This window comes from Bubalus bubalis, chromosome 10 (assembly GCF_019923935.1).
Source record: "Bubalus bubalis isolate 160015118507 breed Murrah chromosome 10, NDDB_SH_1, whole genome shotgun sequence".
Classification (NCBI taxonomy): domain Eukaryota; kingdom Metazoa; phylum Chordata; class Mammalia; order Artiodactyla; family Bovidae; genus Bubalus; species Bubalus bubalis.
The window spans coordinates 44,625,281-44,643,261 of record NC_059166.1 but is presented as its reverse complement, the minus strand read 5'-3'; positions in this window follow the sequence as shown (position 1 = coordinate 44,643,261).

Below are 17,981 nucleotides of genomic sequence, written 5' to 3'. Positions count from 1 at the left end.
CTTATCACAAGAAAAAAATTGTAACTGTATGAGGTGATATATGTTGACTACAGCTTTTTGGTAATCATTTCTTAGTATACGCATGCATGTATTCTAAGTTGCTTCAGTCACGTCCATCTCTTTGCGACCCTATGGACTGTAGCTCCTCAGTCCAAGGGATTCTCCAGGTAAGGATCCTGGAGTGGATTGCCATGTCCTTCTCCAGGGGATCTTCCCAATCCAGGAATCAAACTCACATCTCTTATATCTCCTTTATTGGCAGGCAGGTTATTCACCACTAGCACCACCCGGGAAGCCCTTACACTTTTGTGATCATCTTATCCTGCATCGCACTGCCTCTCTGAATGAGAACACACACATACGCACACTAAGAAATGGTCAGGCAGTCATGATAAATCTTCTGAAAATAAATCAAAAGATGATTAATGATTCTACTTAATCCTCGAGCCATCAGACTCTAGGGGATGTTACTTTTTTAATGTGCACAAGTTTGCTTAGGCTCTCAGTAAGGCTACTACAATGTTTTGCCCCCTAAGAAAAATGAAATTTGAATTATAAGACAGAGGTCAGACCTCTATAATTTATCATCAACATCTACACCAATGTGATTCATAAATAAAAAATAATAATAGAGAAAGAGAGAGTCCTCAGAAGAAACAGTCCTGCTGACCCCTTCATCTTGGATTTCTAGACTCCAAAACTGTGAGGAGTCTGTTTTGAAGCTGCCTAGCCTGTGGAACTTAGTTGTGGCAGCCCTAGCAAACTTGAACAGCCTCAGAGCCCTTCCCCATGCAATGCATGTTTAATCTGTGTATTCAGTAGCTCTGTACAAGAGCACTGAAGAAGGCAATTTGCCTGATTTGCATTTAGAGGTCTATAGCCTGCTGCCATGTATATTACAGACACTTTGCTCTGTCCTCATGACACTGCATTCCTGTCACTTGAGTCTCAAAATAACCAGGTAATATCAGTAAGATTCTTAGGACATTAAGGCTTAGACCATTTTAGTGACCTAGTCGAAGACACAAAACTGGTTAGTGGTGGAGCCACACAATTCAAAGTCAAGTCTTCTGAATCCCTCGCTCTCTAATAGCTGCAGATGTTTAAGTGAGCACATGTTATGTGCCAGACTATTTTCATTACCTTACCCAGTCCCCACAACAAACACAGGGACTAGACGCCATCTCAGTCTCCATCTTATAGATAAAGAAGCTGAGAATTCGAAGCCTAAGGAACTTTCTTATGATTATGGAGTAAGTGGTACTTGACCTCCTCAAGTTTTGAATCTAAGCCATCTCCTGCCAAAGTCTGCATGTCTAACCCCTGCACCTCACCATCTCTAATTCATCTCAGTCTTCTCTTCACAAGCCTCCTCCTCCACATGTCAGCCTACAGAATGTTCGTTCACTATTTTCATGTAATGTTCCAGCTGTTGCTAAAATACCCATCCTCCACACCTCCTGCTTTGCAGAGCAGGTGCACAGGACCCAGCTCTGGAGTCAGGAACTTCCTGCCCTCTAACTGCAGTGGGTGACCTGGGGCTCGACATTGGTTTGTCGATGACTGACAATCTCTGATGAAACCACTTCGGGGGCAGCAGGGGTTTGATGCGACTGTATTTTTTCACTCAGCCTTCAGTGGCTTTCCTCCTTGATTCAGGATCACAGCCAATTGAAACTGAAACTGAAATCCTCTCTGACAACGTTTGCTGGATTGTCACAGTGTATTAGTCCAGATCCCCATGGACTGTCTTTTTCTTTGTGCCAGCTTGTCACAGTAGCAGCAGCAAGGAAGGTGACCTAGTGCTTTTAGTCTAGACATGTAGTCGTGAGAGGCCCTAGGGTCTCTGGGCAAATTTACAAGCTTTTGAGGCAAGGGCTTGTCTGATAACAAAACCAACACCTGATAATTGACACCCTCAAGATAGAGAGCTCTGCAAAGAAATGTAGGACTGACGGTCTTCTCAGCACGTCCCTTTTCCCAGTCTACGTCTGCTCAGTTTGATGGTGTCAGCTTCATATTCCGAGCCCTCTTTCTAAAAGGCTAGGTCCTTCTCTTTGGCTCCAGAGGTGCTCTCCCTCCCTCCACTGCCTTTTGGAGTCCAGCGCGGCCCCTAATCTCATCAGCAACCCCCACGGGGCTGGTGGGAAAATCCTGTCGCTCTTAACACCAAAGCCCATCATACTCAGAACAGGCATGTCTAAGGAAAGGCCTGCAAAAGAAACTGGCTATCAGATACAGGTCTTTATCTCTGAAATCTTTATGTCCAGATTCCCATTCAGGGACAGAAGGGGCTGCTACAAAGGGGGAAGTGACTGAATAGGACATGAAGATGCATAAGAACCCTGTTTTAGACCAGGCAGAGTGAAGAGTATCTCTTCTTGAACTTAAAAAATATTCTCTACCTCCCAAAATAAGCAAATAAAGCTAAATGAAAGTCAAGAATCTCTCTCTCTCTCTATCCCTATCTCTCTCTCTCTCTCTCTCTCTCTCTCTCTCTCTCTCTCTCCCCCTATCTCTCTCTCTCTCTCTCTCACAAATACACACAGAGTCTCTGAAACCTCCCATTTTATTTATCGGAATGCCGGGCGATGCGGTAAGGTGTGAATTCCTTATAAAACGCAGGCAGCATGTTCAGGAAAGAGCCGCAGACCATTCTACCCAGTCACTCTGGCTGCACTGCAAGCCTGGGCTGGAGAACTAAAAATCTATCTCAGATAATTGACATTTATTTGATTGAAACAGCAGGGTGCCCTCCATCACCATGGGAGGAGACCATATGGAAGAACAGTGCGAGTGGAGATAATGTTTGTCTACTGAGTGTGCCAATGTGTTTAGAGATTATTCACAGGGCTCTGGGGATTCCAGTATGATAATGTTTCAGCCAAATTAGAATCAGATTAATTGCTCTAATCTAATGAAAAGACAATGTTTATCAAATTATTGCTCTTTTCGCCACATGATATTGCAGTGTCATTATTCTTTGGGTTTAAGAAAGGAAATGAAAAGAGTCTTGTAGCACATCTGTTCAAGAGTTCTACGATAGTGCTTTTCCCACTGCACCCAGGACTGTAATACAGTCGGCAATTCTGTGAAGTAACCAATAAATTAAAGTAAAAGATCTGTAGTGGATAAATCTGCTGGAGTCCTATGATATCAGTTTATATTTTGATAAGACAATCTAAAGTCAATTAGCTTGTTCGACTTGAGAGAGTTTCTTCTTCATATTATGTAGGGAGTGTTTTCCTCTATAAACAGGGAAGTACTTTTTAAAAAAACCTTAAGTGGCACTTACAACAAAATTCTAAAACTCTTTTTCAAAATATCAAAATCAGCCCACTTTTTTCAACACCCAGAGAGGAAATGGGGCTCTTATCAACTCGCGGCTCATAAGCCTCTGTGGATTCAGGAGAGAGGGTTCAATCATCTTTTCCTAGCAGGGCACAGAGGACTGGGTCAACTCCCAAGCACCAAAGGAACTGCCCTCTGGCTGCTGCCCTCTGGGCCACCGTTTACATTTTTGAAAATTCTCAGAGGCTTCATGCAGTGACCAGGGCTCACTTTGGAGAGGTTGGGAGGGTCACATCCAAGCTGGTGGCCTCACAGAAAGGTGCTGGCAATCAGTCTCAGCACCTACTAGGCCGCTCGCCTGTCTCCAACAGGGAATTTTGGAGAGAGTTAGAGGAAGATTTTTCTGCCATCCACCTCTCCACAGGGGGCCTTGTTGGTCCCCGCAGAGCAGGGAGGAAGGCTCAAGCAGCACATTTGTATGTTCACTCTTGTGTGCACACCGATTATTTCAGAACAACAGCAGCGCAAAGCCCTCGGATGCCCATGAAGGCTGAGGGCAGGTAACGATCAGCTTTCTTCTGGGCCACGTGCTAAGTCCAATCCATTGCCTTTTCTTCTGGAGCCAGTGCCCTTATACAGAAGGATCTTAGCAAAGGGGGCCCATCAGAGAAAAAGATGAAAGTGATCATCATCATTATTAATTCTGCTGCTGCTGCTGCTGAGTCACTTCAGTCATGTCTGACTCTGTGTGACCCCATAGATGGCAGCCCACCAGGCTCCCCCGTCCCTGGGATTCTCTAGGCAAGAACACTGGAGTGGGTTGCCATTTCCTTCTCCAATGCATGAAAGTGAAAAGTGAAAGTGAAGTCGCTCAGTCGTGTCCAACTCTTAGCGACCCCATGGACTGCAGCCTACCAGGCTCCTCCATCCATGGGATTTTCCAGGCAGGAGTATTGGAGTGGGGTGCCATTGCCTTCTCTGTTATTAATTCTACATTTATGTAATAATTCTATAGGAGGCAGAAATCTTACCATATTCTCTCTTTTGTGATTAGCTCTTAAATATTTCAGTTCAGTTCAGTCGCTCAGTCGTGTCCGACTCTTTGCGACCCCATGAATCACAGCACACCAGGCCTCCCTGTCCATCACCAACTCCCGGAGTTCACTCAGACTCACGTCCATTGAGTCAGTGATGCCATCCAGCCATCTCATCCTCTGTCATCCCCTTCTCCTCCTGCCCCCAATCCCTCCCAGCATCAGAGTCTTTTCCAATGAGTCAACTCTTCGCATGAGGTGGCCAAAGTACTGGAGTTTCAGCTTTAGCATCATTCCCTCCAAAGAAATCCCAGGGCTGATCTCCTTCAGAATGGACTGGTTGGATCTCCTTGCAGTCCAAGGGACTCTCAAGAGTCTTCTCCAACACCACAGTTCAAAAGCACCAATTCTTCGGCACTCAGCCTTCTTCACAGTCCAACTCTCACAGCCATACATGACCACAGGAAAAACCATAGCCTTGACTAGACAGACCTTTGTTGGCAAAGTAATGTCTCTGCTTTTGAATATGCTGTCTAGGTTGGTCATCACTTTCCTTCCAAGGAGTAAGTGTCTTTTAATTTCATGGCTGCAGTCACCATCTACTTATAAAATACTGGTATCATTGAAGTTCCATGGACTGTATAGTTCATGGGGTTGCAAAGAGTTGGACGTGACTGAGTGATTTTCACTGCCACTTTCACTTTGATCATTAAAGTTGGAGATACTTTTACTTACCTACCTTCTGTCTCTTTCCCCAAAAGTTTGCTATAGCCTTCTATTCAAGATGCAAGCACAATAATCATAATCATGGCAAATACATAACTACACAGGCCGAACTAGGATTCAGGTCCAGAGTGTATAATTTAATTTATGCTGTTGCTAACTTTTCCTCACTTGTATCCTAAAGTCATTCGTAGGGCTTGAAAAATTTTTTAAAAGGCATGATTATACTATCGTTACTGAGTTGGTCTAAACAATGTCTCAGATGTCATTATAGCCCACATTTGTGGGGTATCAAGACAAGGTTAGGCCTATGTGAATAGAGTCAATTGCTCTCTGATCCGTCCAAGCTCAAATCTCACTGTGATTTTCATGTTGCTGCCTCAACAATGGACTCCCCTGTGTGAAAAAAGAGTCATTCTTGAGAAATAAATGAGGAATATCATAGCTATACCAATGCCTATGAAAACAGTGTATGTTTTCCAAGACAAAGCACAGAGCTGTAGATCTTCATTAATTACAATGCACTGGAATAAAAGCAAGTGAAACCACTATAATTAACGATGCAATGCCTCTAACCCCCGTCTAAATGCTTTCACTTCACTATAATTTAACAGTAAGAGCCTGAGAAATTATTTTAATCCTTATTTTTGCAATTCATTTTGGAAGGTTGTGTGACTCAGTCTGAGGCATATTCATACATTCATTTACATTTTTATTTTAAATGCCTTCATTATCAAACTTCTTTAAACCCTACCCTATCATTTAGAACTGAATTCCAAAACTTTTATTGTAAACCAAGTATTTGCAGTAACATCTGTGGAAATCACACTAATATTGTGAATATGACAAGCATGTATTTTACCCCTTCACGTGGGAAAAATGAATCCACTCTTAACTAATTCAAAGGAATAACTTCAGCAATATATTCAAGTAGTTATCAATTTGGGTCAACTTGTAATAAACATCAAAGAACAAGCTACCAATCCACACATACTTATCTAATGCTTATAATGTATAAATGAAATGTTTAAAGGAGGGTGAGATGTCACCCTCCTTTGCCCACAAGTTAGGCAAAATGAAAAGTAATGAACAACTTAGAGAGCAGTTAAATGTTGATTTAAGTGATTCTGACTATCATTACAAGAGCAATTCAAAAGAGAGAGAAATTGGTGTTGGTACAGGAAAAGATTACCTTTCTAGTGAAAGTGAGGTTTATGTTGTCCTTAACAGCTAAATATGATTTCAATAAATGAAGAGATGGGTCAGAAAAATAGCAAAACAGAGCTTAAAAGAAGGGCAAGAATAAAAGGCCCACTTGCTAACTGGGAGAATATGGAGAGATTGAAAACAGTGGAGGAAATGTAGTGAGAGGGTATGGGCCACAGGAAATGTCCAAAACCAGCAGATGTACTGAAGTTGGTAGTTGGGTGGACTCGAAAAAGGAAACCCTGGCATCAAAGAGGTAAGACCAAAAGTGGTAAGATTAGGACTTCACCAAAGAGAGGGGCACTGGACTGTCATTCAGGTGAAGCAGGTACTCACGGTGCTACTGGTGCTAAGTCGCTTCAGTCGTGTCTGAAGCGACCCTATGGACTGTAGCCCGCCAGGCTCCTCTGTCCATGGGATTCTCTAGGCAACAATGCTGCAGTGGTTGCCATCTCTTCCCCCAGGGGATCTGCCTGATCCAGCGACAGAACCCACGTCTCTTAGGTCTCCTACATTAGCAGGCAGCTGGGGGGTAGGGGTGTGCAGTCTTTACCACTAGCACCATCTGGGAAGCTCAGGTACTCATACAAGCTGCTTATTTTCAGAGTTCCCTATTCATGGTAGATGATATCTAAGATTGAGAGCCTTCATTACTTCAATACAAAGTTTGGCTTAATTTTTAGAAACTTGAGTCGCAGTAATAATAATAGTAATCATACTGGGTAATGTGATAAACTGTCGTCAGCTATTCCTACCTCAAGGTAGGCATTTCTCATTTTTGAGAAAGAGAATTTTGATTAGAGGAAGGCGACTGACGTACTCTAAATTTGAGGGAACAGGAAACAGACATCACTAGGGGTGCTCAGGATCTAGAACTGTTTGGTGAGGGTCAAACTTCACAGGCTTCTGGGTTTTTTCCTTTGTTTTTTCTGTCTTAAATTATGAAAGTGTGATATTTATAACACATTTACAGGAGACTTGGAAAATACAGAACAAAGTTACATATAGTTCCACTATTTGTTGTTGTTCAGTCACTAAGTCATGTCTGACTCTTTGCAAACTCATGGACTGCAGCACGGCAGGCCTCCCTGTCCCTCCCTCACTCCTGGAGTTTGCCCAAGTTCATGTCCATTGAGTCTGTGATGCCATCGAACCATATCAGCCTCAGCCACCCCCTTCTTTTGCCTTCAGTCTTGCCCAGCATCAGGGTCTTTTCCAATGAGTCAGTTCTTTGCATCAGGTGGCCAAAGTATTAGAGCTTCAGCTTCAGCATCACTCCTTGCAATGAGTATTCAGGGCTGATTTCCTTTGGGAGGGACTGGTTTGATCTCCTTGCTGTCCAAGGAACCCTCAAGAGTCCTCTCCAGCACCACAATTTGAAAGCATCAATTCTTTGGTGCTCAGCCTCTTTTATGGTCCAACTCTCACATCTGTACATGACTACTGGAAAGACCATAGCGTTGACTATATGAACAATTATTTTTTAAGTAAATAAGATGTTTAGTTGGAGTTTCAATATCAAACTCAAAAATTAATAGAATGAATATACAGAAAAGTAGAAAGATATGGTAGACCTGAAAAGCACCATGAAACAATTCAACATAATTAACATTTATACAATTTTCACACTACAGTGGGATACAAATTTTATACAAGTTCCCATAGACTATAAGCTAGGAGACACTGGAACATATCCAGGGACATAAAACAAGGTGTAAAAATTTCATGGTCTAAAGGTATGGAAATCATACAGAGTCCATTCTCCTATCACTAGGAGAATGAAATTATGTTAGAAATCAGTATGAAATATATTTGAAAATAACCCACATATTTTCAAGTGCAATGTCATATTTACCAAGGGAGATCTTTGACTTAGTCATTGAAAGTCTCAATAAAGTTAGAGGACTGAAAAATACAGAGGCTGCTTGCAGAGAAGAAAACATTTAAATGAGAAATTAATAGCAAAATGAGAAATTAATATCAAAGATACCTTAAAAAACCCATGTATTTGGACATTAGGCTTCTGTTTTAATCAGGATAGTCCGTGCAGAAAATGGACATGCAGAAAATATGAAAAAACATTTTTAAAATAAAAGACAAAGCTAGTGTAGATTGCATGAATGACAGAGAACGTATAAAATGTAACTTCAAAGTTACATGAAGACTGTAACATTGGTGAGGTCACTAACAGAAATAAAGTGGTTATAAGAAGGCAATGGCACCCCACTCCAGTACTCTTGCTTGGAAAATCCCATGGACGGAGGAACCTGTTAGGCTGCAATCCATGGGGTCACTAAGGGTTGGACACGACTGAGCGACTTCCCTTTCACTTTTCACTTTCATGCATTGGAGAAGGAAATGGCAACCCACTCCAGTGTTCTTGCCTGGAGAATCCCAGGGACGGGGGAGCCTGGTGGGCTGCCGTCTATGGGGTCACACAGAGTCAGACACGACTGAAGTGACTTAGCATGGCATAGTGTAGATTGCATGAATGAGAGAGAACATATAAAATGTAACTTCAAAGTTACATGAAGACTGTAACATTGGTGAGGTCACTGACAGAAATAAAGTGGTTACAAGAAGGAACCCATTTTAGAGATAAGTGAAAGATTTCAATTTTCCTCCTTCACTTATGCCGGTGACAGTTGGAAATGCATTATTGGACCAAGGGCAGAAACTATATTAGTAATGCATATTTGGAAGTTATTCAACATAGAAGTGATATCTGAAGTCTAGAGAGGTACCTGTGGGAAGCAGAATAGAGAATATGCCTTTGGCTTTGGAAAACAGGAATAGGGATGAACTGAGAGTAGCATGCTGCTGCTGCTGCTAAGTTGCTTCAGTCGTGTCCAACTCTGTGCGACCCCACAGACAGCAGCCCACCAGGCTCCCCCGTCCCTGGGATTCTCCAGGCAAGAACACTGGAGTGGGTTGCCATTTCCTTCTCCAATGCATGAAAGTGAAAAGTGAAAGGGAAGTCGGTCAGTCGTGTCTGACTCTTCATGACCCCATGGACTGCAGCCTACCAGGCTCCATGGGATTTTCCAGGCAGGAGTACTGTAGTGGGTTGCCATTGCCTTCTCCAGTGGTTTCTGAGTTCTCTCCAAAACCTTGCTAGAATAGGGTCAGGTTGAAGGAAAGAAAAAAAGAAGCTAAGAAAGAAAGAAACCGTCATCTTGCTGTCCAAGATTTTCAGAAGAGGATGCTGTTCAAAGCTAGTTCAATGTGACAGTCATATGAATCCCATGAAAGAATGGGTTCCAAGGTTAGATAACTTTGAGAACTACTGAATTCAGTGAAGTTAAATATGTTTCTTTCCTGCAGGGTTCCTCAGAGCCTTTAGCACGTTATGATGTATTCAAAATCTCCACAATGAATTCTTTATTTCTAGACCTCTGTGACCATAAAACACTTGTTTTCATCGGGCATCTAGAGGGACAGTGGGGAAGTGTGACACTGAGCCCATGGATAATAATTCAGTGCCTACAGTCCCCGACCCAGGGCCCTCATCTACCACGGAGGGGTGAAAATCACAGGGCAAAAGTCAAATATAGCCAGTAGGGTATTTTCCTCTCTTTCTGGGATAGATATACAGGGTAATATCTAAGGACATGCCAAGATATATCAGACCTACTGACCACCATACACTCCTATGGAACTGTGAAGGGATGAAGGAGTGTGACAGAAAAGACTCAGGCATCATCCTTGGAGCAGACAGCAACTAGCTACACTCATGGATGAAATCAGCGTGACTAGAGGCTCACAGGAACCTAACCCTTTATTTCCCCCTAGGAACAATGATTCAGCATGTGCTAATTCAGGGTTTGTGGTGACTTTATAGAACATACTACCTTGAATGGTGCGAATCTATTCACTGTTCACCTGAAACTATCACAATGTTTGCTAATCGACTATACCCCAATACAAAATAAAAACAGTTTCAAAAAAAGAGAAAGAAAACAATAGTCTTAGCTGAAAATTACTGCACACTTATCAGGTACCAGGAACAACAGCATGTACTCTATGGGGATAATCTTCTTCAGTTTCTATAGTAATCCCATGAGACCCATGGTTTACCCCTTTCACACATGAGAACACAGAGGCTTAGACTTATCTGAAGTTCTAGGATTGAAACTTCAACAGCCTGACTCCAAAATCTGCTCTCTTAATCCCTCTGCTATACAGAGTCTCACTAGTTTTCTCACCCTGAACTGTTCCCTGATCACAAACAACCCACACCTGGGTGCTTGTTACTGTTTCCTCACATCTTTATGCAAAAAAAAAAAAAAAAAAAAAAAAAAACACATATTCAATAACACTGTGAGAGTATTATTAACTTTGCACTAGACATTATAAAAGCTGGGAGAATATTGTGTTGCTTTCCAAATCTCACATGCACAATGCCCATCAACCTTTTAATAGTTCATTAATGAGACCAACTGATGCTGCCAAGCAGTCCTCCTTCCAGACCAAAGAAACAGCACTCACTGCTCATTCTACAACAGTGTCTTCCTCTGCCCCAGTCATTGCAGCCAGTGAGAAAAGGAAAGGAGCTGAAATATTACAAGACAGCCTTTCCTCCAGATCACTGAGAACAGAGCTCTCCCTGCGTCCTGTTGCCTCTTTGTTCTCAGGGCTCTGAGTTAATGGATGGCTCTGTGACTAAGATGTTGATGAGGCAGGACTGATGAGATAATCAGCAAGAATCTTAACTTTTGCCTTCCACTATTGGAGAAGGCAATGGCAACCCACTCCAGTACTCTTGCCTGGAAAATCCCATGGACTGAGGAGCCTGGTAGGCTTCAGTCCATGGGGTCGCGAAGAGTCAGACACAACTGAGCGACTTCCCTTTCACTTTTCACTTTCATGCACTGGAGAAGGAAATGGCAACCCACTCCAGCGTTCTTGCCTGGAGAATCCCAGGGATGGCAGAGCCTGGTGGGCTGCCATCTATGGGGTCGCACAGAGTCGGACACGACTGAAGTGACTTAGCAGCAGCAGCATACTATTATAGGGCTTCCCTAGTGGCTCAGACAGTCAAGAATTTGCCTGCAATGCAGGAAACCCAGGTTCAATCCCCAGGTCTGAAAGATCCTCTAGAGAAGAAAATGGCTGCCCACTCTAGTATTCTTGCCTAAAGAATTCCATGGACAGGGGAGCCTGTCAAGCTATAGTATATGGGGTCACAAAGAGTCAGACACAGCTGAACAACTAACACTTTCATGCTATTAAAATGTACTCATTGAAGGAAAGTCCTTTCTCTCCCCGAGAAGCAACCCTGGGCAGTACTATACTTTTGAGTTCACTGTCAGAGTACAAAACGCTTCCAAGCACATTAGACCACAAACACAGGCTCAATCTGGCAACTACATCATCTTGGCTTAGCTTTCTCTTCCTCTCCCTGTCTCATATTTCCAAAACCTCATCCCCATCTTCTTGTCCTGCCTGGATATACTGGAGGAAGGTAAAAGAGGAAAGAAAGGAAGAAAGGCTTTCTCGGATTGGTAACACTGCAAGATAACATCATGCTCTCTGAATCTGTCAAGTATTTAAAGCTCTTATTTTTGAGACACATTTGAGAGCTCCTTGGGTTCTCAAGCATCATCACCTCTGTTGCTACTTCTTTGATTCAAGCAATGCATCTCCAGTCGGGCTGGTGACTTGATTTCTCCTGCAGTTGCTAGGACTCCATCAGTGACCTAAAGCTCACTCTGTCTGCCAGGGTGCCTCCACCCTTCCAATCAGCACTATCAACAGGACCAAAGACACCACATCCAACTTTCTCTCATGAATAACCCACATTTCCCAAGGGAAATACTCACAAATTCTTTACCCGAACAAATTCAGGGGATATAGGCTAATCCTAGTATTAATATATCAGAAACAATTCATTCCTCCAGGGCCAAGGCAGTTAGGCAGCCCATCCCTCATGTTCTAGATTCCCCATATATGCTGCTAAGTTGCTTCAGTCGTATCCAACTCTGTGTGACCCCATAGACAGCAGCCCACCAGGCTCCCCCGTCCCTGGGATTCTCCAGGCAAGAACACTGGAGTGGGTTGCCATTTCCTTCTCCAATGCATGAAAGTGAAAAGTGAAAGTGAAGTCGCTCAGTCGTATCCGACTCCTAGCGACCCCATAGACTGCAGCCTACCAGGCCCCTCCATCCATGGGATTTTCCAGGCAAGAGTACTGGAGTGGGTTGCCATTGGTGTCTGGCTAAATACAGGCAAACTTTTAAGATCTCCAAGTATAGAAGTCCCCTACATACAAACCTTCAAGTTGTGAACTTTCAAAGATGTAAACAGGCTTTCCATCAAACTTCAGGTGTAAGTAAAACTGCAGCTTGCCCATCTCCTACTGCTGACAATCCTTCAGATCTACCATCTTCCACCTCCTCTCCCCAATCTAGTCAGTAACTCTTCTTGCCTGTGCATTCAATGCCAGCCTCTGTATGCCAGCTGTTGTACTGTATTCCTGTACTTTTCAAGGTCCTGTACTGTAAGATTAAAAATGCTTTGTGTTTTTGCTTGTTTTTTTTTAATGTATAATTTGTGTGAAAAGTATAATAAACCTATTACAAACAGTATTACCTAGCTGATTCTGTTAACTGGGTACCTAGGCTAACTTTGTTGGACTTACAAACAAACTGGACTTACAGTCATACTCTTGTAATGGAACTCATTTGTATGTAGGTAACTTACTGTAGATTTGTTGAAGGCCAGAGGCAGTTGGCTTCTAAACCTTGCCCTTGATGGTAGAGGGGGCAAAACCCATAACTCAACCAGCACCTTCCTCCAAAGAAGCCCTTTACAAAAATTCCCTGTCCATGGATAGGAACCTTCTCAACTCTTTTCTACATGCAAAGTGAGTAAAAGATTGACGAGTCATAAAACCAGGTTTTAAGCGCCTACTTCGAAATTCCAAACAGATGCTCTGTCTCACAACTCATTCTGGTGTCTGATATCGATCATATCTTGGTACCTTGGGTAAGCTTCCAATTTAACATTTTGTCTATCTATATATTCCTTTTCCCAAGACATAAAAAGCATTTTCCAATCACTCAAGAATTTGGAAAGCACAGTCGTATGTGGATGCCATGTTGTAAGCCATTTGCAGTTACACAGAATAGTCTTCAAGTTTTTAAATTTATTTTGTCTTCTAAACTCACATAATTACAGTAATTGAAAAAATTATAAAATGAAGCAATAGACTTTTCACACAAATTCTTCCTTCAAAAGTAAACCTGTAGGCTTAATAGAAGATGAAGTCCCTCATGTACTGGGTACATGGTTTGCAAAATAAACTAGCACAGCACTTTTATCCAAAATGGTTATTAAATTTTGCCTAGGTAGGTATTGTTTTGACAACTTCTATTTCTCAGGAACCAACTCCATTTTTTTCTCTCCTTGTTTCAAGGTCAGTGGTTCACTCTTTATCTTCATATGCTTATATTAAAGAAAAACACGAGAATTTTTCATTAAAGCTTAAAAGGGTATAACTCTTCAAGCAACTTTTAACCTAGAGTCATTTCTCATTTCTTTAATTCTTCTCCCTCTTTTTAATATGGAGTCAGAGCTAATAATTCTTCCTCTTAAATCTTTAGTGTTAATAGGGTCACAAAAAGCATTTACCCTGACTCTTGCAGAACCCAACTATTCTTCTTTCCACACTGAGGTGTTTAAGTCACCCCAGTGGTCTCCTTGTTCCCAAAGCAAGTTATTCTCTAACCTAAAGGGCAAAGCCTATGGACTTATCAGGGAACTTCCAGGGGCCCTGAGCTACTAACAAGGCTAGACCAGCCTTCACAAGGCTCAGAGTGGCTGCCTATTCAAGATATTTGGATAACATTATTTAAAGCCAGCTAGCTTATTTATTTGAATATGTACACAATAAAAACTTTAGGAGAATATTTGAAATGTCTACACACAAAGTCACAAAATATAGTCCCCAAAATAAATTGGACCTGATCATGTCACCCACTTCTAACAACTTGTGGTGTGCTTTCCACTACTCAGGGCAGCAGTCTCCAAAATAAGGTGTGTGCACCAGGGGGTGAACAAGATGAGCCACTGGGAGCAGAAGTAAAATGTCAGAACTCCTAGTCTTAGACACCTAAACTATAAAAAAGGCAGCTAAGGATTTCTAATATTTAAGATGTTCATTGACCTCAAGGATTTGACAGTGGAACCCTCAGCTATTCAGTTACTTGAGCACGATACAACACAGTTCAGCTCCCATATTCCAGGCCAAGTGGACTTGCAGGGTATATGGAATACCTTTAACTAGATCAGCCATCACAAAAGGGACAAATGGCTTAAAGAGATATTTCAAAAAAGCTGTGGATTAAAGAAAATGCAAATGAAGCCAATGAACAACAAGAAAATGCCTAGACAAAGGTTTCCCCCATTTACAGTCTGAACTCGCCAGTCAACCATAAGAGGAAGTGAATTCAGCAATGAAATAATCAGACTTGTCACTGAGTACAGTTATTTTTTAAAAAATAAGCACAAAATCTGTTCCTTCTACATAAACATGATGGTGTAAGGAGAGAGGAAATAGTTTATTTCCTGGAGAAACCTCTAAGAGAGCATTTCAAAATAGATGTTTAGAATTATTTTCTTTGTTATACAATTTTTGTCACTGATCATGATATGTATCATCTTCAAGAACTGCCAAAATTAGAGACTTAAAGTTCCAATTTCCTAACCTGTTTAAAAATTTCCAGGTGAACCATTTCAGTGGCTTGAAAACATTGTAAACACATCATATAAAATATGAAAACAAAGCACTTTCAAATTCATTTGCATATTGACAAGCAATTGACAGCAGGGAAGGTGTAAACATAGCAGACAAATTAAAACAAAAACTTTGCATAATTGGTGGATAGTTTTGAAAAATACCTATTATAATTTGCAAGTGAAACCAACAATTCATTTCTTTCACTTGCATCCATGTATCTCTGTGAGTTATCATTTTGGCTGTGATGCCATTTAAACCACACATTAAGGAAAATTAATCTTGAAATAATAACTTTAAACAGCTGTACCAGTGTTAAGCCAAGATTTTCAAGTATAATTAAGCATATTCACTAACATCACTCTCATTAAACATCATCATTATTATAAGGAAGCCAAAAGGTTTTGTAAGCCATTAATACTTAAAAATTTTAAGATATATTTTAGATACTCATTCTACCTTCAGTTTATCTTTTATAATTTCCCATATTTGTATATTTTATAATGTATACAGTATAGTACTAATATAGTGTTACCTGTAGATAATTTATGGAAAATATAGTTAGAACAAATGGTCAAATTATTTAACTGAGAGAGAAGATGGACAAGCAGAAAGCACAATTTGTAAACTTAAGTTCAGGCTCCCCGGTCTGGCACAGTCTCTTTGCATTCTAGAAGTCTCTTTATCTGTCAGTTTCTGCCCATTGTTCCCACAACCACCAGCATCATGTTTTAGTCAGTCTGACTAGCTATCTCCTAAACGCACCACGCTCCCTCCTAACGCGCCAAGCTCCCTCATACCTCTGTGTCTCAGCCTAGAGTGTTTTGTCCTTTCTTGTCCATGGCAGAATTCCAACTTTTCCTTTAAGACTTAGACCAAAGGAAATTTTCACCTCCTCTGTGGAAATTTGCTGCTCTCTCCTAGACATATGTCAGCAGGGAGATTTGGTTTATGGAGAAAGATGATAAAGGAAGTGTGGTGACTTTAAGTCTCAGCTCTGCCGCTTGAAATCTGGATATGAGGTCATTGATCTTCAGTTTCCTCACTTGTGAAATGGAGATTCTGTTACCCCATATACAGTAGGGGTCAGCAGACCTAGAGACACTGATGTATAGAACAGTCTTATGGACTCTGTGAGAGAGGGAGAGGGTGGGAAGATTTGGGAGAATGGCATTGAAACATGTAAAATATCATGTATGAAATGAGTTGCCAGTCCAGGTTCGAAGCACGATACTGGATGCTTGGGGCTGGTGCACCACTGTGGTGGATTCATTTTGATATTTGGCAAAACTAATACAGTTATGTAAAGTTTAAAAATAAAATAAAATTTAAAAAAAAAAAATAAAAGGCTAGAGAGTAATTATTTTTGGCTTTGCAAGCAAATCTCTTTTGTAACTACTCAATTCTGCCTTCCTTAGCCCAAAAGTTGCTGTAGACAATACATTAACAAATTGCTGTTGCTGTGTTCTAATGACTCCTTACCAACAAAAACTGTTGACATGCTGGATTTAGTTCATGGAACACAGATTACTAATTTCTGCTTACAGAATTGTTATGAAGATTGAAGTAACCCACACTACCTATAAGGACCCTGGCATATAGTGGCTAGTCAGTCTCTTACGTGCTAGGCCTGGGGAAGCATCAGTGCACATGATTCCTGCAGTCACGCAGTGGGGAGATGGATATGGAGCAATCACAAATTAAGTAAATACACCCTCCCGCCCACCTCCACATGCTCAGTGTTAAACTGATCACTGTCATAAAAGGCCTGTGAAAATAAATAAATAAATAAATAAAAGGCCTGTGAAATCCTCTTCTGTTGTCTTCTTTTGTTTGCCACAGTTCTATGAAGAAAATACAGATGGTGTTATGAGTGTGCATAGCAGTTCTGTGGAAATGACACTGCAACCCGAGCCACATAAGGGAAGGGAAGAGAGAGGAAGTGTGCTTCAGACAGAGACCAACACGTGCAAAGGCCCTGAGGAGGAAAGCAGTTCAGCCACTTGCAAAACAAAATGAAGCAGAGTTTAGGGATCTGGAGAGTCTAAACATCAGGCTATGTAGGTCTAGAGGAGTCAGAGGCCTCATAGGATGTGTAAAGGACTTTGGAATTTGATTGCAAGCCTCAAAGGGAAGTCTTGAATAGTCTTTAATGACCTCATTCATATACCCAACATACAGAAGTTAGTGTGATTATTATTATTATAGAAGTTAGTGCATTATTATTAATAAGGCAACAAAAAAGTTTGTGAAGCATTAATAACTAACAACACCTGTGAAAAGAATTCCTCCTTCAAACTCTCCCCAAAAGTCCTTTCCACTGGACCCTCTGTTTCCTTCTGAGACTGTCTGATGCAGGCCAGTAAGAAAGTTGCTTCAGTCCTGGAGTGAAAGGTGGTGCTGGGACGTTCTCCCCATTTCAGAGGAGGACGAAGCGGGGCAGCAACCACTGGGAATGTGGACAAGAGGGCTCATGGTCTTCAGGGCACGAGGAGTCTGATCCCACACAGGGGTCAGTGTGGCCACCAGGGGCACAGGCAGCTGTGGTGAGTCGTTCTGCCCCATGTGACTGTGCAAGTCAAGAGCGAAGCTCAAAGGGGGCCCAATACTGGTAATCTAGTGATCTAGTGGGTAAAATGTTTCTGATTTCTGGGGGTGGCTGAACCTCTGATCTCTGTGTGGGTCAGAGGCACAAGTGACAGCCTGAGCTTTTGACTAACATCTGAAGCAGAGGGTAGTCTCGCAAGATTGAGCCCTTAACCTTTGGAATCTGATGCTGCCTCTGGGTAGATGGTGTCAGGATGGAGTGGTCGTGGCAGAACAGTCAGCTGGCATCCGATACTGGGGTAGTATGGGAAAAACCCCAGACAGCAGAAATGAATGCAGAAACCCTTCAAAGGGGACCAGATAGCAACATGGAATACCTAGAAACAAGACCCAGAGAGGGGGCAGAAGCAGAAACCGAGGGGCCAATGAAGATGGACAGACAG